We start from the raw sequence: 21732 nt of genomic DNA on the forward strand, positions 1-21732 counted from the left end.
CTCAAAAATCTCCAGATGCTACCAGTCAACCTACACATCAGGCAAAAACTCCTCACACTCGGCTTCAAAGCTCTCCATCAACTTGCCCCCCCCAACTCATCTCTCTTCTCTCCTTCTACAGCCCAGCCTGCACCTTCCACTCCTCTGCCGCTAACCTCCTCACTGTGCCTCATTTCTGCCTGTCCTGCCATCTACCCCCGGCCCACGTTCTCCCCCTGGCCTGGAATGCTCTCCCTCCACACATCCGCCAATCTAGCTCTCTTCCTCCCTTCAAAGTCCTACTGAGAACTCACCTCCTCCAGGAGGCCTTCCCAAACTGAGCCCCTTTTTCCTCTCCCACTCCCCATCCCTCCTGCCCTACCTCCTTCCCCTCCCCATAGCACCTGTATATATGTTTGCACAGATTTATTACTCTATTTATTTTACTTGTACATATTTACTATTCTATTTACTTTGTCAGTGATGTGCATCTAGCTTTACCTCTATTTATTCTGATGACTTGACACCTGACCACATATTTTGTTTTGTTGTCTGTCTCCCCCTTCTAGACTGTGAGTCTGTTGTTGGGTAGGGACCGTCTCTATATGTTGCCAACTTGTACTTCCCAAGTTCTTAGTACAGTGCTCTGCATACAGTAAGCACTCAATAAATACAATTGAATGAATGAATGCATGACTGTGTTTGATCTAATTAACATGTACCTACCCCACACTTAGAACAATGTTTGACACATAGTAAATGATTCACAAATACCACAATTATTATTATTATTCTTAGACCAGACCCCATCCCTGTCCCACGTGGGATTTGCATTCTATCTCATCCCCATTTTGCAGGTAAGGAAACCGAGGTCCAGAGATTGACTTGTCCAGGATCACAGACCTAGGCCAGCAGAAGAGCTGAGGCTTTCCACTATTCCACATTTAGATGCAGTTATCAACATTCATTCTGTGCTTTGTACACAGTAAGCACTCCATCAATATCATTGATTGATTGAATCGGCTTCCTCTCTGCTCATCCAGGTCCTCCATGTCTCTCCATCAGTTACCCAGATCTATTTTCCAGATCATGGATACCCCCCAAATTTCCCTCCCCGAGGATAGGGCCATGATGGCAAACAAATATTGAGTACTATTTCTTCACCAGAGTCAGAGGAAGAAGAGGTTGATGGTAATACCCCAACTCAACCCTATTCTCCACACGACCCCACAGCACTTATGTTACCTTCTTGAAATTATATACTAGAAATTACTTATTTATTCATATTAAAGTCTGTCTCCCCCTCTAAACTGTAAGCTTGATACGGGCAGAGCACATGACTCATAATTCTATTGTACTGAACTCTCCCAAGCACTTAGTACAGTGCTCTGCACATAGTAAGTGCTTCATAAATATCATTGATTGATTGATTGATCAATCTGTAGAGTTATGCAGGTGGGAGATGGAATTTCTTTATATCATTAGTCCCTCTTCCTCTCCACAGTGGCCAGGCAGAAAGTCTACCCCTGTTCACTATAGCCAAAATGCTAGGGGTGGGGCCAGAGCCTCAAATGAAGACTGGCCATTATCAATCAGTCTGGGCCTCTGGCCGGTGACTGCAGTCAAGAATATGGACACCCCTTGGCTGCTGTCCTCTCCTCTCCGTCTTCCACACCACACAGACATACATAAACACACACACACACACACACACACACACATTTTTATCAAGGTTTTTTTTCTTATTAGTCAAAATTTCTAGCACTCCCAGACTGTTAATCCGCAAATAATAACACCAATAATAAATGAGTATACAAGTATCCTAAATATTGAATAAATAATAAAATAGTAAAAGATCAAACATACAAACCAGTGAGTATTAACCTGGTAGGAAAAGCAGCATTTGTACTTTTGTCCACTGCTGATGACATTCATCAAGTTCTGTCAGGATACTGGTAAGAGGACGCTCATCACAGAGTCAACAGCAACAGTTGTGACATAATTTGTAAGCAAGGACAGCATAAGGACACCCCTGCAAGAAGGTTCTTCACAGGAATTCACAGAAACTGGATGGTTGAGAGATTAAATAAATGATCCATAAATTAACCTATGTTTACAATGACACACCATTCAAGAGAGTGTATTAGACGCTGAGTGTTGAAAATAAAAACACCAGATAAAGACGTATAAAGGTGTCTCAGGCTGGACTGGACAGGGAACAGAGCAGCGGGTGTTTTTGCTTTCAGTCTCCAGCCTCCTTCCACTTGTGTTCCTGCTACCAAGTACCACAGTTCAGAAGTGGCACCCACGCTCATAGGGCTCTGGGAAGAGCAAATGTGGAGGGTCAGGGAACCCTCAAAGAAACTATCTGGGTTTTGGTGGCCTTGGTCAGACTTCCACAAAGAGTGTTTTATGACACCACTTCGTTCTGCTGGGTGGCCAGAGAAACCCACATGACGTCCTGGGCATCTGTTGGTCCAATAGCCATGAGGGCCACCTGTGTTCACCTACTGTCTGTGTCTACTACTCAAGGGTTTAGTGTCTGTAATACACGCGTTTGTTGGGGAGAAAGAGTCAAAACATTTTCCACAGCATGGGCTAGTGGAAAAGTACTGACTCGGATGTCATAGGACCTGGGTTCTAATCCTAGTCTAGTCACTTGCCTACTGTGTGAACTTGGGCAAGTCACTCTAGCTTCTCTGTGCCTCAGTTTCCTTATTTGTAAAATGGGGATTCAATGTCTTTTCTCCCTTCCCCTTAGTTTGTGAGACTAATGCAGAACAGGGACTTTGTCCAACCTGGTTATCATGCTCGTTATGAGTAGGCAATATGTCTATTTATTGTTATTTTGTACTCTCCCAAGACAGTGGTCTGCACACAGTAAGTGCTCAGAAAATACGATTCAATGTATTAATTTGCCCCAGTGTTTAGTATAGTGCTCGGCATATTTTAAATCCTTAACAAACACCATAGTCATTTTACTAAAGACTGAACAAGAAGGCCTTATAATTAAATATACCTGAAAATTAAACGAAATTTCCCACAAGGAAAGCATTTCCTGTTGCCTGAGTTGACTCAGAGGTGTGAATGGGAAGCTAGATCTCTCCCATCTCAGATGTACAATGCTACGATCAAACTAGCAGGCATCCCCACCTCCAACTGTCATTCCCATGGCAAACCAAAAAAATACAAAGGTAGGCTCAGTCAATCGGACTTCCTAAAATTCTCTAAGGCTCTTCTGCTTTTCCACCCCTTCTCCACCCTACCACTAAATGCAACTTGCTTAGAATGCAAGGTAAATGACCTGGCCACTGGAGAAATGGGAGGAAAGACACCAAAGCCAAGAGAATGAAGACTGTTTTATAACACACCACCTGAAATTCGGTGTAAGAGGCCAGGAGTTGTGTCCAACAGAGGAGGCTTCCAGAACAGAGATAGCTGCATCCAGTTCAAAGACAACAGCACAGCCCCCATTGGCTCTTGGAATCAATGCCTCCATTTGAGAAAATGTCCAAGTCCTCTAAAAGTCTTGCCCACTTCTCTGAAAGGAAGGGTGAACAAGTATGTGAATTTCACCCCCTTGGTGGCAACCCCCACTGAGCCTCTTGAGGCCAGAACAGAGTCAGAAGTCAATTCCTGGGCCTATTCATATAGTTCTTGCAGGCTACAGGTGAGAAGCAGCATGGCTCAGTGGAAAGAGCAAAGGCTTGGGAGTCAGAGTTCTTGGGTTCTAATCTCAGCTCCACCACGTGTCAGCTCTGTGGCTTTGGGCAAGTCACTTAACTTCTCTGTGCCTCAGTTACCTCATCTGTAAAATGGGGATTAAATCTGCGAGCCCCATGTGGGACAACCTGATTGCCTTTTATACCCCCAGTGCTTAGAACAGTGCTTGTCACATAGCAAGTGCTTAAAAAATGCCATTATTATTACAGATGCCTGCCAGTCAACTTGCACATCAAACAAAAACTCCTCACTCTCAGCTTCAAGGCTCTCCATCACCTCGCCCCCTCCTACCTCACCTCCCTTCTCTCCTTCTACAGCCCAGCCTGCACCCTCCACTCCTCTGCCACTAACCTCCTCACTGTACCCCATTCTAGCCTATCCCACCGTCAACTCCCAGCCCACGTCCTCCCCCTGGCCTGGAATGCCCTCCCTCAGCACATCCGCCAAGCTAGCTCTCTTCCACCCTTCAAAGCCCTACTGAGAGTTCACCTCCTCCAGGAGGCCTTCCCAGACTGAGCCCCCTTTTTCCTCTCCCCCTCCCCATCCCCCCGCCCTACCTCCTTCCCCTCCCCACAGCACCTGTAAATATGTTTGTACAGATTTATTACTTTATTTTACTTGTACATATTTACTATTCTATCTATTTTGTTAATGATGTGCATCTAGCTTTATTTCTATTTATTCTGACGACTTGACACCTGTTCACCTGTCCACATATTTTGTTTCGTTGTCTGTCTCCCCCTTCTAGACTGTGAGCCCGTTGTTGGGTAGGAACCGTCTCTATATGTTGCCAACTTGAACTTCCCAAGCACTTAGTACAGAGCTCTGCACACAGTAAGCACTCAATAAATACGATTGAATGAGTGAATGAATGAATGAATGACTCCTGGTTCCCCAGCTTCCGGAGCGGCTGGGGAGGTTTGGAAGGAGGGTCAGGCAAGCTTGGACACAGGCCATCCAGGTGCTGCACTGGAGGGTGCCAGGCTCAATATGCAGCTGCCAAAGAGTATCAACTCAGCTCAATCCACATAGCTGAAACAAAGCATACAAACCATCTGTCTTCACCAGAAAAGCTGGCAAAATAACATTGCAATTCCTTTATCCACAGGAAAATTGGCCACATTGGGGAGAATCCCCTTGTGGGTAAATTATGAAGCAAAATGCATGGCAAATGTAATGAAACAAAAGGCATTGAAAAACTATACAATTTCAGAGAGCAGTTTGAAGATTCTCCTTGGCCAGACTGGAAATTCAACATTTCCTAAGACCTGTTGAATTGATTGCCCCACACTTTAAGATTGAACTTGATAGGCTATCAAGATCAAACAAATACCTATTTTATAGGCCTAATTTTTCACTACACTTTCATATTAATCATATTTTGACACCATCTCTGAGAGATAGGAATAACAATACTAATTATGGTACTTGCTAAGCACTTACTAGGTGCCAGACTTTGTTCAAAGCACTGGGGTAGGTACACATTAATCAGGTTAGACTCAATCCTTGTCCTACCTGGGGCTCACACTCTTAATCTTCATTTTACAAATGAGGTAACTGAGTTTCAGAGAAGTGAAGTGACTTGCCCAAGGTCACACAGCAGGCACGTGGTAGAGCCGGGATTAGAACCCAGGTCCTTATGACTCCCAAGACAGTTCTCTATCCACTAAGCCATGTTGCTTCTCCAATAATTATGGTAGGCAGGAATTGCTATACCCACTTTTCAGATGAGGAAGATGAGGCAAAGAGTGGTACAACAGGCCAGCTGGGACTAGAACCCAGATCACCTGCCTCCCAGAGCCTTACTTTTTCCACTAAACTACACAGCCAATTTGTTCTAGCAATGATCTGGAGTTCTGCAGCTTGAACTTCATTCTTCTGATCTCAGTTTTTTAGCCCATGGCTCAGAACAATGGCATGGATCTGAGATGGGGTTTAATTTAAGGATCATTGAAAGCTCTGTCGATGGGAAGGTCAGGACCCCAAATTCAGCTGTCCTCCACCTGATTTGTGTCAAACAAAATTTCTGATTCTGGTTGAAACTAAAGTAACTAAAGTAAGTTAGGGGAAACGGAGGTGATTTTTGGAGTTCTGTCCCCAAACCTAGAAATTTAAGGTAGGACCCATTTGGGGCCCACTTTCAGCCAGGATAGCAAAAGAACACCCCGCAGCTGCATAAGAGCTTAGAGCATAGCTAGAATGACTTTGCCCATTGCACAGAATGCTCCCACACACAGCCCTAGGATGAGACCATTCACCCAGCACAGCTGCCTGGGTTATTGCCGGTTCTCCCAAGGTACTGGTGAAAACAGTGGTGGGAACATTCTGCTCAACTCTTAGTGCCTTGCTCTGCACAGAGGAAGCACTCAGTAAATATTACTGATTGACTGGTGACCTGGGCTGAACTGGCCCATTCTGGACTGTGGTACCTCTGCACTACCACATCTCTCTGGTGGTGACTGTGAACCAAGCGGACTAGGCCTGGATCTCTGTTAGTATCTCCCTACTTCATCTGGGACTTCAGCTTCCATCCAGCTGGTGGTAGAAGAAGCCAGGATCCCAGGCCCATTCTGCCTTCTTCCAGAGGGTAGAAGCCAACAAGGAGAAGTAGTGTTGTGTTTTACTTGTATATTTTTATTCTATTTATTTTATTTTGTTAATATGTTTTGTTTTGTTGTCTGTCTCCCCCTTCTAGACTGTGAGCCCGCTGTTGGGTAGGGACCGTCTCTATATGTTGCCAACTTGTACATCCCAAGCGCTTAGTACAGTGCTCTGCACACAGTAAGTGCTCAATAAATATGATTGAATGAATGAATAGTGTGGCCTAATGGGAAGAGTGTGGGCCTGGGAGATAGAAGGACCTGGGGTTCTAATCCCAGTTCTGCTATTTGTCTACTGTGGGACCTTGGGCAAGTCACTTCACTTCTCTGGGCCTCAGTTCCCTCATCTCTGAAATAATAATGATGGCATTTGTTAAGAGCTTACTATGTTCAAAGCAATATGCTAAGCACTGGGGAGGATATGAGGTGATCAGGTTGTCCCACATGGGGCTCACAGTGAAAAGGGGATTAAGAATGTGAGTCCTACATGGGACATGGACTTTGTCCAGCCTGATTAGCTTGTGTCTACCCCAGTGCTTAGTACAGTGCCTGGTTCAGAATAAGTGCTTAACAAACACCATTAGAAGGAATGGGCGGGGGAGGCTGTACAGTATGTCTCCACCTCCTCTCTCCCTCTTTTCTTTCCCCCAACACTTTTCCTTTTAATTTTTCTTTTTCTCCTTCCCTAGTACTCTTATCACTACCTTCTACCTTGTGGTTTCCTTCCTCTCCCTTTTTCCTCCTTTCGGGTCCCACCCATTCGTATAATGCCTGGAAATCTGGTTTCCTTACACTAACTCTCACTGGCCAGGACCTTACCCCAAATGCCAAATCTGGCTCCTTGAACAATTCCATCAGTGTCATTTATGGGGCACACTCAATATCAATTGGCAAGACAAGGTTGTGAACAATGAAGTTCTGGAACCAATCAATCAATGGTATTTATTGAGCATTTACAATGTGCAGAGCACTGTACTAAGCCCTCGGGAGAGTATGACAGAGTTGATAGACACATTCCCTGCCCAAAATGAGCTTACTGTCTAGAGGGAGGGACGAAAGCATATATAATTTTTGTAGGCAGAAAGCATTGATAGGTTCAAGAGGAATTTGGGCCAATTCAAGGGCAAACAGTCCACAGTGGGTTCCTGGAGAGATCATTAGGAAGGTAAAGGGGGAAATGAATATCAAGGAAAGAAACATCTGTCTCAATTAGTCAATCATATTTATTGAGTCTGCCACAGCAAGTACTCAATAAATGATTGATCGATTGATTAATTGATCACAATGTATTCAGAGCCCTGCACTAAGCGTATGGGAAAGTACAATACAACAGAATTTGGAACAGACACATTCTCTGCCCAAAAGGAGCTTACAGTATAGAGGGGGAGACGGACATTAAAATATACTACGAATAAAAGTGCTATGGGGAAAATAGAGTACAAATCCAAGTGAAAGGGTAACTCAGAAGAAAAGGAATGGGAGAAATGAGGGCTTAGTTGGGGGAGGCCTCTTGGAGGAGATGTAATTTTAATAAGGCTTTGAAAGAGGGGAGAGTGGTGATCTGTCATATATGAAGGGGGAGGGAGGTCGAAGCCAAAGACAGAATGTGGGTGAGAGGCCAGCAGTGAGATAAATGAGATCAAGATGCAATCAATCAATCAATCATACTTATTGAATGTTTACTGTGTGCAGGGCACTTTACTAAGTGCTTTGGAGAGTATAACATGATAATATAACACATAAATTCCATACCAAATATGTTGGTGTTTGAGGAGCAAAGTGAGCATGCTAGATTTTAGTAGGAAATCAGCAAAGTAAGCTATGATGGGGGAAGGTGACTGAGGGCTTTGGAGCCAGTGGTAACGAGTTTTTGTTTGATGTGGAGGTGGATAGGCAACCACTGGAGGGTCTTTAGGAGTGGGGAAATATGGACTGAACTTTTTTCAGATAAATGATCCAGAAAGCAGAGTGAAGAATGAACTGAAGTGAGAAGAAACAGGAGGCAAAGAGGTCAGCAAGGAGGCTGATAAGTAGTCAAGGCAGGATAGGATAAGTGCTGGATCAATGTCATAGCAGTTTGGATAGTGAGGAAAAGGTAGATTTTAACAATGCTGTGAATGTTTAACTGACAGGATTTAGTGACAGATTGAATACGTGAGTTGAGTGAGAGAAATGAGCCAAGTTTAGTGTCAAGGTTATAGGCTTGTGAGACAGGGAGAATGGTGGTGCTCTCTTACAGTAGTAGGAAAGTCATGAGTAGGATAGGGTTTGGATAGGAAAATAGGGAGTTCTGTTTTTGAGAATTTAAATTTGAGGTGTCAGAAGGACATCCAAGTAGAAATGTCCTGAAGGCAAGAGGAAACATGAGACTGCAGAGAAGGAGTGAGATCAGGGCTGGCAACGTAGAATTGGGAATCATCAACATAGAAATGGTAGATGCAAACATGAGAGTAATGAACCTTCTAGAATTGAAGCTTTGGTCACCTAAACACAGCTATATTGAGTGGGACATGTGAGGAGAATGAGTGACTAGGATATCCAAACAGCTGCTATATGGAGAGCTGATATTGGGAAATCAAAAATGGGAGGGCAGAATGAATGTTTTAAGGACATGGTAAAGCACAGTGTCAGACCGTGCTGCCTTCCAACTGCACACTTGATGGGAACTCACCAGCCTGGTACACTACTATCAAGAGGGAAATGGCTCCTCTTGTGCAAAATCAATCAATCAATCAATCAATCAATCAATCATATAAGCGCTTGGGAAGTACAAGTTGGCAACATATAGAGATGGTCCCTACCCAACAGTGGGCTCACAGTCTAGAAGGAGGAGACAGAGAACAAAACCAAACATATTAACAAAATAAAATAAATAGAATAGATATGTACAAGTAAAATAAATGAATAGAGTAATAAATATGTACAAACATATATACATATACACAGGTGCTGTGGGGAAGGGAAGGAGGTAAGGTGGGGGGGATGGAGAGGGGAAGGAGGGGGAGAGGAAGGAGGGGGCTCAGTCTGGGAAGGCCTCCTGGAGGAGGTGAGCTCTCAGTAGGGCCTTGAAGGGAGGAAGAGAGCTAGCTTGGCAGATGTGGGGAGGGAGGGCATTCCAGGCCAGGGAGATGACGTGGGCCGGGGGTCGACAGAGGGACAGGCTAGTACGAGGCACAGTGAGAAGATTAGTGGCAGAGGAGCAGAGGGTGCAGGCTGGGCTGTAGAAGGAGAGAAGGGAGGTGAGGTAGGAGGGGGCGAGGTGATGGAGAGCCTTGAAGCTAACCTTTATAAGGAGTAAGAGGCAAGTTGACAAAAGAGAAAACCACACCAACCACTGCAAACATTAAACAGTTTTGTAATGATATTTATTAAGTGTTTACTATGTGACAAGGCACTGTACTAAGCACTGTGGTAGATACAAGATAATCAGGTTGGACACAGTCCATGTCCCACATGGGGCTCAAGGTCTTAATTCCCAGTTTACAGATGAGGTAACTGAAGCACAGAGAAGTTATTGGACTTCCCCAAAGTCACACAGCAGACAAGTGACTGCACTGGGATTATTATCCAGGTCCTCTGACTCCCAGGCCTGTGCTGTTTCCAATAAGTCATGCTGCTTCTAGCACTTTACAAATAACCACTATTCTACTGTGGATCAGGGCTGTGGATCCCATATTGGCTCTTTCAGCCACACATGCACTTATAGGTGAACTTCACCAACAGTGGTGAAGGCCTTATAGAGAAGCTTATGAGTGAGAGATATACCAAACAACCCATTCAACAGTCTGAGACTGAACAGCTTCCCACGGCTCACCAGCTAATATGCAGCTGCCTCTTCCTTCAACAATTCCACGAAGTAATTCCTTTTCACTTTATGAATTTGCTGTATGTGGTGGTGTAAAAGAAAAAAAATCTTTGTGTATGCAAGGTTTCTTCCCTTGTAGTTAACATCCAGCAAGCTCTGGTTGTAAAAACATTGATTTTTGAAAGGATAACTCTTTCTCAGGTTTTTATATGTTTTTTGGTCTTTGTGGGGCGGTTTAGCAGTCCCCAGAGTACCCCAAACTGATTAGGAAGTTATTTAGGCTTACAGGAATGAGTAGCGCTTTAGAGGTCATTTAGTCTATCTAAATCATTCCAACTGCGTAGGTCTCCAAAGGAAAGAACAGTACATATGTGGTTTAGTGAAAAGAAGAGCATGGGCTTTGAAATCAGAGGACCTTGTGTTTTAATCGTGGCTCCTCCACTTACCTGCTGTGTGACCTTAGGCAAGTCACTTAACTTCTCTGTGCCTCAGTTTCATTTACTATAAAATTTGGATTCAATACCCATTCTCCTTCCTACTTAGACTGTGAGCCCCATGTGGGACCTGAGTGTCTTATATTTATGCCAGCACTCAGTACAGTGCTTGGCACATAGTAAGTGCTTAACAAATACCATTATTATTATTATTATACTACACTATAATGATAATTATTATCATGTTCTAGTGATATATCTAAAAGCATATTTTCAGAAAAAAAATGAGTGGCATTTGAGCTGTTTTTGTTTTATAAAGAACCAGGATGCTGCCCTTTTAAAAAGCATTTCTCACAGGCTGACTGTCCACACGCTTCACTGGACAATTCTAGCTCATCTCTGAGGAATTAGAAACACTAACATTTGTAGAGTTATAGGAATCAGGGCCAAAGATCAGGGAGCTAACAACTCAAGAACTACAATAAAACCGCAGAAATGTTCTACCTGGAGAGTTGTTACCATTGTGAAATGGAATTTAGTGATAAAAATAAAGAAAACAATAACAGCTTTCCATTTACTGTCGGCATGAAATTCCTGACAGCTTATCTAACCCCACTGTGTCCAGATCTTGGTAGTCATTTAATGTTATAGTAGTTCTTCAAAACCAGGGAAACTCACAGCAATAACATTCTTCCTAGAAACTCAGAGTAAAAAGAAATAGGTGCTTCCTGACATGAAGTAGCTCTTTCAAAGTTGTTTTGGCTAAATAAAATCAGGGCACCTTCCTTGCTTCGGAGATGCACAGCCTACAATCATTGCTGGGCTGCATCACTTGATTCTTCTGTCTGTTAAGTCAACAATGATGAGACCCTCTGAGCTCTTGACAGGTTTCTTTAATAAGACGATTGCCTCTGCAGTCCAACTATACGAACTTCTTTGTAGAACAGATGTGAGTTATCTTGTAAAGGTATCCTTTCCCAATGACTAAAGGAAATCCAAAATGATAAAAACAGAATGGAGAATATATGTTTAAAATTGTCTTTTTAAGACCACTTTCCTCTTAAAGTTCAAGGTTATTTACTCAATGCCCCACCTTCCATTTCCTTGTTCTTGTGACAGACCATTTGGAAGGCAGCTAAATAGTCTGGCATCTGTTGTCTCCTAGGTAACTCACAGGATAAGTTTAATGAAGGTCCAGAACACCTAGATGTGAGCAATTTGTTCCACTCAGGTGAATTCTCCTTAAACTATTCTAATGTCAAAAAGGCGAGAACGCTTTCGACTGTCACGTCAGAAAAGTTTGTTGCTTCTTCTTGCTCTCTTCATCTGTGGACTCAGATTTCTCTGAAGAAACAAAACAGAATGAACAAAGAGGAGGGCAATGAGCTAGTCCCAAAGAAGTCTCCAGGTTGTTTTCTTCCTTAGAAACCCCAGTATGAGGTTAGGATTTGGCCTGAAAAATAAAGAGAGAAACATAAAATAAGGCCATTATTGGGTCAAATTGATGGGCCACCCAGCTCAGTGTTCTTCTTAGAAAGTGGCATAAAGGAGACCTGAGGAAATGTTGGGTGGTCTCTCAGCTGGACATCAGTTCCCTGCAGGATCAGGGAGTTCCTCAGAGCTCCATTGGAAAGCCGCTAATCTCAATCAATTAATCATTCATATTTATAGAGTCCTTAATGTATGCAGAGCACTGTACTAATTGCTTGGGTGACTATAATACAACAGAGTTGGTATACATGTTCCCTGCCAACAACAAGCTTATAGTCTAGAGGATGAGCTTACAGTCCCCACTCAAGTTTCAACCAGTGGTACATGTTCTGCCTTCACAACATCACTAAAATCTGCCCTTTTGTCTCCATCCAAACCGCTATCAGATCCAAGCACTTTTGCTATCCCACCTTGACTACTGCATCAGCGTCCTCACTGACCTCCCTGCTTCCTGTTGCTCCCATTCATTCAATTCATTCATTTACCATATTTATTGAGAACTTACTGTGTGCAGAGCACTGTATTAAGCATTTGGGGAAGTACAATATAACAATAAACAGACACATTCCTTGCTCACAACGAGCTTACAGTCTAGGGAGGAGACAGACATTAATATACATAAATAAATTGTAGATATAATGATCATAATAATAATTATGGTATTTGTTAAGCATTTGCACTGTGCCAGGCACTGTACTAAGCACTGGGGTGGATACAAGCAAATCAGGTTGGACATAGTCCCTGTCCCATTTGGGGCTCACAGTCTAAATCTCCATTTTACAGATGAGGTAACTGAGGCCCAGAGGAGTGAAGTGACTTGCCCAAGGTCACACAGAAGACAAGTGGCAGAGCCAAGATTAGAACCCATGACCTTCTGACTTCCAGGCCCACGCTCTATCCACTACGCCATGCTGCTTCTCTATGTACATAAGTGCTGTGAGGCTAGGAGCGGGGAACAGGGATGAATAAAGGGAGCAAGTCAGAGTGACGCAGAAGGAAGAGGGAGAAGAGGAAAGGAGGGCTCAGTCAGGGAAGGCCTCTTGGAGGAGATGTGCCTTCAATAAAGCTTTGAAGCAGGGTAAAGTAATTGTCCCACTCCCCACTCCAGTCCATATTTCACTCTGCTGCCCAGATTGTTTTTCTAATAAACTGTTTAGTACCTGTTCCTCCACTCCTCAAGAACCTCCAGTGTTGGCCCATCCATTTCTGCAGCAAACAGAAGCTCCTTAGCATTGGCTTTAAAGCACTCAGTCAGCTCGCCCCCTGATTTCTGACTACAACCCAGTCCACACACTTCACTCTTCTAACACCAACCTACACACTGTACCTCGATCTCATCTATCTCACCACCAACTCCTCACCTACATTCTGTCTTTGGCCCAGAACTCCCTGACCATTCATTCACAACAGACCACCAATCCCCCCACCTTCAAAGCCTTATTAAAATTACATCTCCTCTAAAATGTGTTTCTCAATTTACTCCTCATTTTCCCTACTACCTTTCTCTTCTTTGGCCTTGGGCAAGTCACTTCACTTCTCTGTGCCTCAGTTACTTCATCTGTAAAAATGGGGATTAAGATTGTGAGCACAACATGGGACAACTTGATTATTCTGTATCTATCCCAGCGCTTAGAACAGTTCTTCACACATAATAAGTGCTTAACAAATACCATAATTATTATTATTATTATTCTGCATCACCCTTGCACTTGGATTTGTTCCTTTGAGCACTTGATTTTCACTCCACCCTCTGTCCAAAAGCATTTATGTACATATCTGTAATTTATTTTAACATATGTCTCACCTTGTAATAATAATAATAATAATAATAATAATAATAATAATAATAATAACAATAACTGTGGCACTTGTTAAGTGCTTACTATGTGCCAGGCATATCCACTGGCATGGATACAAGCAAATCAGGTTGGACACAGTCCCTGTCCCAACTGGGGCTCACAGTCTCAATCCTCTTTTCACAGTTGAGGTAACTGAAGCACAGAGAAGTGGAGTGACTTGCCCAAGGTCACACAGCAGACAAGTGGTGGAGTCAGGATTAGAACCCCTGACCTTCTGACCCCCAGGCCCCTGCTCTTCCATTATGCCATGCTGCTGCTTCTAGACTGTAAGCTGTCTGTGGTCAGGGAACACATTTACCAACTCTCTCATATTGCCTAATCCCAAACGCTAGTACAGTGCACTGCACACAGTAATCACTAAATAATTATCATTTCTTGATTGATAGGATACCTTCCAATTGTCACCATTTCCAATAAGCCTAAATGCAGAGATTAAAATAAGGCAGAACAGTGGGTTCCAGCCATAGAGGGAATAGAAATTCTGGACCAATTCTTCCAGCAGAAGTCTCAGAAACAGATTCCAGCAGAGAGCAGCACAGATTTCAGAGAGGCTTGGACCTTGATATGATGACCCATCTGGTATCCTCCCTCCGCACCCTCAACACAGTGGAATCCCTAGCCCCATCCTGAAACCCCAAGCTGGAATCCAGTCCAGTTCACTCCCAGCGTAGTCTACTGGAAAGAACACAAGACAGGGAATCCCTCTAGACTGTTAGCTCACTGTGGGCAGGGAACATGTCTACCAACCCTGTTGCATTACACTCTCACAAGCCCTTAGTTCGGTGTTACACACTAGTAAGTGCTCAATAAATATAGTTGACTAACTGAGTCAGGAGATTTGGGCTCTAATCTTGGCTCTGCCACATGCCTGATGTATGATCTTTGCTTCTCTGTGCCTTAGTTTCCTTATCTGTAAAATGGGGATTGAATGCCTGTTGTATCTCCCTCCCCGTTATGGGGCACTAACTGTGTCTAATCTGTTTGTATTAGGTCTACCCCACAACATAGCACAGTGCTTGGCACATACTAAGTACCTAACAAATACCATAATAATAATAATAATAATTAGTATTGCTACAGTACCATGTGCAACGTTTGGTCAAATTTCCCCTTTTGGAAAGCAGTGAAAGAGCAGATGGCACTGCTGGCTATAGTAGTTCAGTCTCCCTAGCCCACAGCCAACCCTGTGGCCACCACCCTGTGCCAAGCATCACGTGAGGTGTTCTGGCACCATGGGGATTTTTGCTCCTGTGCCTATATCTCCACTTGTGTTCCTCACCCTAGTTAGTGTGAAAACTGTCACAGCCGTGGAATTTGGCAGTGCTTCTAAATAATTCATAGCGCAATGCAGTTCTGCCACTTACTGTTTTACTGGAACTTCACTGAGGTGGTTCATCTGGCCCGGCTGGGCATCGTTCAATTCCCTATAGGTGGTGCAAGGGCGAACCAAGAAGACTCTCTGGATCTCCGGCTAGGGAGCTAAATGCACTGGACTAGAAAGCAGAAGTCTGCAGCTCTGCAGTGTTGCTATTCCCCTACCACCCTGCTGAGTCCTGGGCTCCTCTAGCCAGTCAGGGAGATTTCCCCTCTCTCCTTGGCTTAAACCTTGCTTCGTCCATTTTGATAGCTGTTGCCCTATCTCCAGAGAGAGAGAGAGGATATTTAACAAGAAACACAACATGGCACCCTTTATCATCTTGTCAAAAACGTGGAGGGAGCAAGGAGAGCTTAGGCAACAGTCTGCCAGAGTAAGAATCTATTAGAGCCAGAGGCTTGTTCTCACAGCTGGGGATCTATTCAATTACAGGGCTCCTCTCCTGAAAACCCCCTTAATGAGCCTTGCTTGGGCACACAGGGGAGCAGGGTGGGGCTGCTGGTATCCTGAGGTGGATTTGGAAAAGCAAGTAAACAAAGCCAACCCCCAATGCCAAGATTCATAAGCAAAAGCCAACAAGGGTAAAGCTGTGCCCGCCCCTTCCCTACCCCATCAAGTCGACCCATCTAGGTAGATGGGGACTTCAGAATGCGGCCCTACACTGACATGGCTAAGGAAGAATAAGTAAATTCAAAGAAGCTAAGTTGCCAACTTTTGATTCTGAATGTGAAAGGGCTGACTCAAGATGGGGAGAAAAAAGAAGTGGAGCTGGGAGATGCCAGAAGACTTTGAGAAACCGAAAGGTCAAAGATCTAACTTGGAGAGTGTCTCTTCAACCTTACTCAAATTCATTTCAGCCTGGTTAGAAACCTGGAGTAAAGGGAAGCTGGGAGAGCAGTCCAAGAAACAACTGGTGTGAAGACACTGGGAAGCAGCATGGCAGTGGAGAGAGGACTTGGGAATCAGAGGACTAAGGTTCTAAACATCGACCACATGTCTTCTGCATGACTTTGGGTAAGCCATTTCACTTCTCTGTACCTCAGTTACGTCATCTGCAAAATGAATCAAGACTGTGAGACTTGGACTGCTGTCCAACCTGATTGATTTGTATCTACTACAGGGCTTAGAATAGTGCTGTCACATAGTAATTGCTTAACAAATACCATAAAACCCTTCTCTGGTCCTCTGGTCCTTCATCTGCAAAATGGAGATTCAATTATTCATATTTATGTCTTTATTCATATTATGTCTTTAATTCATAATTATGTCTGTTTCCCCCTCTTGACTGTAATTCCATTATGGGCAGGGAATGTGTCTGCTAATTCTGTCATACTGTACTCTCCCAAGAACTTAGTACAGTGTGCTGCACATAGTAAGCACTCAATAAATATGATTAATTGAATGATTGATTGACTGCTTTCCCTCCTACTAATGTGAACCGCATCTGAGACCTGATTGTCTTGTATCTTCTCGGCACTTAGCACAGCACTTGACAAATTTCATTCGTGGCTTAGTGGAAAGAGCCCAGGCTTCGGAATCAGAGGTCATGGGTTCTAGTCCCGGCTCCGCCACATGTCTGCTGTGTGACCTTGGGCAAGTCGTTTCACTTCTCTGTGCCTCAGTTCCCACATCTGTAAAATGGGGATTAAGACTGTGAGCCCCATGTGAAACAACCTGATTAGCTTGCATCTACCCCAGCGTTTAGAACAGTGCTTGGCACATAGTAAGTGCTTAACAAGCAAATACTATTATTATTATTATTATTTATTATGTACCAATGACTTTGGAGTTGGTCTCCAATAACCAAAAAATGGAAGAGCTAGGGCCATATGCAACAGTCCCCGCTCGTGGTCACGGCTGCTTCTGTTGCTTCCCTCTAGGGGCAAACAAGACTGACCGCAAGGAAATTCCAGATTGGGGTACTGGCCAGCAGCAGCCAGAAAACTCCCCTCACATTTGGAAGGTGACTCCAACAGTCCAAGTGGAGAGGGGAGCTGGCAAAGTCGGAGAGAGGAGCGTGCTGAGGCTGCTGAAACAACAGAGACCTGAACGGGCCCCAGAGCTAAAAGGGGCCTGACAGCCAGGGGAGCCAGGAGAGCCGACTGCTCAGCCGACATCAAGGACACAGGCTTTGAAGAGCCCCTCACCAACCACCCTGTTCCACACACACTAACTAGCTACCATCCCCCCCTCACAGGAAAACAGCTGGATCTACTGTCCTCCAAATGAAACCCACTCCCGGGTATTAATAACTTACTGCATCCTAGACATGCTTTGGTGACAGTGGCTTTTAGTACCTGAACATACAGTAGGCTGCTTTGTTCTCTGGGGGGATTTTGGGCGAGTTCGATGTGCTTTTCATTCCAGCACAAAAAAAGCCCCGCTCCCCTACTTTAATAAAGACATCTTCATTGTTCGCACAATTCACAAACATGAGTCGAACGCAAATTGAATCAAATACCTCTTTTCCTCTTCCTCTGCTAGCCTGGCTGAAACCATTCTCTGCTTTTAGGTATGCTGGTCACTCTTTCAAATGCTGCCCTAGGTTTGGCTTAGGCCTAGAGCTAGAAACAAAGCAATGTTTTCTGTCCTAATCCTGGTTGGCTGGCTAGTGTGGAGCTACAAGAAGCAGGACTAAGTGGGAAGGGGTGGAAAAGGGAAAAGAAGTCTGGGAAGGAGATGCTCAGTCTTTATCCACAGCATTTATGTACATAACTTTAAACTCCGTTGTTTCCATTTTCTATGATTTTTTTTAAGTGTTTACTATGTGTCAGGCACTGTGCTAAGCGCTGGGGTAGATTCAAGCTAATGAAGTTGGCCACATGGGGCTCACAGTCTTAATCCCCATTTTACATATGAGGAAAATGAGGCACAGAGAAGTGAAGTGACTTGCCCAAGGTCCCACAGCAGACAAGTGTCAGTGTCGGAATTAGAACCCAGATCCTTCTGACTCCCAGGTCCATGTTCTATCCGCTAGGCCATGCTGCTTCTCCCACTAGGTCACTCTGCTTCCCTTATCTGTAACTTATTTTAATAATCTGTCTCCCCCCTTCTAGATTGTAAACTCTTTGAAGACAGGGATCATGTGTATGAACCCTTTTGTACTGTGCCAAGCTCTGCACACAGAAAGCCCTTAGTAAATACCATTGTTTGATTGATGGGGGAGACAAAAATAGTAGGGGTCCCAGAGGTCAGAACAGCAGGTAGGCAGTGGTCAGCTCCTTGAGATCAGGGATCATATGTTGTTTGTTTCTGAAGTACAATCCCAAGTACTTTGTACAGTGCTCTGCCCTCAGGAGGTGCTCAACATATACCACGGATTAGCTGGTTGCTTGACTAAGGCAGAATGATTCTATTCAAAAAGATCCTTCTTCTTGGTCATTACCCGTTTATTGTGTACCTCCTGATTGAGCTTCTACTGTCTCTCCCATTTCCAGGGAATATTTCCAGACCTTTCCTTCCTAAGTCTTCTGACAAAGGATGCCCAATGTGACATACTATCTGCTTGCCCACCCCAGCTGCAGCCCTGATGGGAAATCAGCCGTAGCAGAGCTGTGCTGCAAGCAGTGATGCAGCAAACAAGTCCGAAGTCTGTTCAGCAAATGATTACAAAATGCTTAGTCTCTATGAGCTCTCATTATAAGGCATCATTCTCAAAACTTCAGCTTTCTCCTTCTCCTATCTGACCCATGAAGACAACATAGCAGCACCTCCTCCCTTCGGCCCCTCCTCCCCTCGACCTTCCTCCCCACTCCAGCTTGCATTGTCTCATCTGGAGGAGTGGAGCTGGGCAAGGATGAGGAAGGTGGAAATCCCTAATGCACTTCTGTAGGGGACAATCCTATGGTGGCCGCGATTATCTTTCCCCAACTTAATTCATTCTACTTCCCAAACCTGGAAATCCAGCCACTTATTACAATTCATCATCATTTCTCACGAGGAAATGTTAATCTCTCTTTTCTCTCTACATCTGTCACTCACAGCTGTGACTATCCCATTCCGTCGCACTGCTTAAGGACCTGTTGAGAAGTAGAGTGGCCTAGTGAAGAGAAGCACAGGCCAGGGAGTCAGATGACCTGGGTTCTAATTTCTGGCTCTGCCACTTTTTTTTAATGGTATTTGTTGAGCGCTTATTATGTGCCAACCACTGTACTAACAGCTATGGTAGGTACAAAGTAATCAGGCTGGACACAGTCCCTGTCCCACATCAGGATCACAACTCTTCATCCTCATTTTGAAGATGAGGTAACAGACACATTGAAGTTAAGTGACTTGCCCATGGTCATACAGCAGACAGGTGGCAGAAGCAGCATTAGAACCCAGGTCCTTCTGACTCCCAGGCCCATGCTCTATCCACTAGGCCATGCTGCTTCTCTTGTCTGCTGATGACCCTGGGCAAGTCACTTCACTTCTCAGTGCCTCAGTTACTTCATTTGTAAAATGGGGATTAAGATTGTGAGCCCCGTATGGGACAGGGACTGTGTTCAACCTGATTATCCAGTATCTACCCAGAGATTAAGACAGGGCCTGACACATTGTAAGCACTTAGCAAATACCATTTTTAAAAAAAAAGTTACGGGAATTTCCATCCAAGCTCCACGGATATCCACAGATGGCTTTCAACAATAAAGTCCAGTTGATTGACCCTTTACTTTCTTAGAAAGAAATCACTTCCTTCTTTTGGCCTGGGTGGGTTGATATCTGGAACTGAGAGCAAGAATGTGTTCAAAGGGTTTGTTGAGATAAAGCCGGAGTCACAGAAGTGCTTGCCAGCAACCTGCCACTAGCCCCATCAAACTGTGTTTCTAGCCAGGAGAATACAGGTGTATCTCTAGACTGGAAGATTGCTGTGGTCAGGGATTGTGTCTGTTATATTGTTTTATTGTATTCTCCCAAGTGCTTAGTACTGTGCTCTGTACATAGAAGGACTCAATAAATATGATTGATTGATCTCTGCACCTGTAGGTGATTTTTCAAAGGCCCCAGCAATGTCCTCACCATCCTTGACTATATTCTGGGATGGCTTCACAAGGTAAGTGAGGTAAGCAGTTGCCTTAAGTGGGCAAGCAGCTGTGGTGGTGGTTATTTGCATTTTGACCCTCCCAAGATGACCATGACTTGGGATAGTCAAAACAGCACTTGTTCTAGCAATTCATTCAATCATATTTATTGAGTGCTTACTGTGTGCAGAGCACTGCACTAAGTGCTTAATAATGATGATATTTGTTTTGCTTTTTTAATGTTTTTAATGGCATTTTATTAAGCACTTACTGTGTGCAAAGCACTATTCTAACTATTGGGGAGGTTACAAGGTGATCAGGTTGTCCCATGGGGGGCTCACAGTCTTAATCCCCATTTTACAGATGAGGTAACTGAAGCACAGAGAAGTTAAATGACTTGCCCAAAGTCACACAGCTGACAGTTGACGGAGCTGGGATTTGAGCTCATGACCTCTGACTCCAACGCCCGGGCTCTTTCCACTGAGCTACACTGCTTCTCTTAAGTGCTTGTTAAGTGCTTACTATATGCTAAGCACTGTTCTAAGCGCTGGGATAGATACAAGGTAATCAGGTTGTCCCACATGGGGTGCACAGTCTTAATCCCCATTTTACAGATGAGGTAACTGAGGCACAGAGAAGTTAAATGGCTTGCCTAAGGTCACACAGCAGACAAGTGGCAGAGGCAGATTAGAACCCATGTCCTCTGACTTCCAAGCCACATTGCTTCTTAATCTTACTAAAATGGCCAGCACATATGAGCAGAGTTCCCACAACCTCCCTCCCTCTGTTGCATATGCTTCAGCCATTATTATTTTTAGATTGTTAAACTCTCTGTGGACAGGGATAATGTTTATTAACTCTATTTTATTGCACTTTCCCAAGTGCTTAGTATGGTGCCCCACACACAGTAAGTGCTCAGTAAATACCACTGATGGATTGATTGATTCTAATTCTAGTTCTGCTATTTGCCTGCCGTGTGACCTTGGTTATGTGACTAACTTCTCTGTGCCTCAATTTCCTCATCTGTAAAATGGGGAGTTAATGCCTGCTCTCCCTCCTACTTTGACAGAGACTATGGCCAAAATGGTTATCTTTTTCTACCCCAGAACTTAGTACAGTGCTTGGTACATAGTATAGGCTTAACAAATACCACAATTATTATTGTTATTGCAACTAGTTGGCTCTTAAAAAGAAACCCTCTGCCCACTTCTTGTCTAGTTGCCGGCCCAATATTTCACAGTACAAGCTCTTCTGTGACTTCAAACCCAATGAGGTAAGATGGTGGGAGGCACTGGGAACCAGGACAGGTCAGAAGAACCTACAACTCAATAGGACTTGAGAGTTCCCAGTGGTCTAAAATGCACGACTTGGAAACTCATCAGCATACTCCCAAATCTAAATAGAGAAACCAAGTTGGTGGCAGCTGGGCCCTTCTCTAAAGGAGAGCCTTTCTAATAACTGAGCTT

Source organism: Tachyglossus aculeatus, chromosome 3, assembly GCF_015852505.1.
Source record: "Tachyglossus aculeatus isolate mTacAcu1 chromosome 3, mTacAcu1.pri, whole genome shotgun sequence".
Lineage (NCBI taxonomy): Eukaryota > Metazoa > Chordata > Mammalia > Monotremata > Tachyglossidae > Tachyglossus > Tachyglossus aculeatus.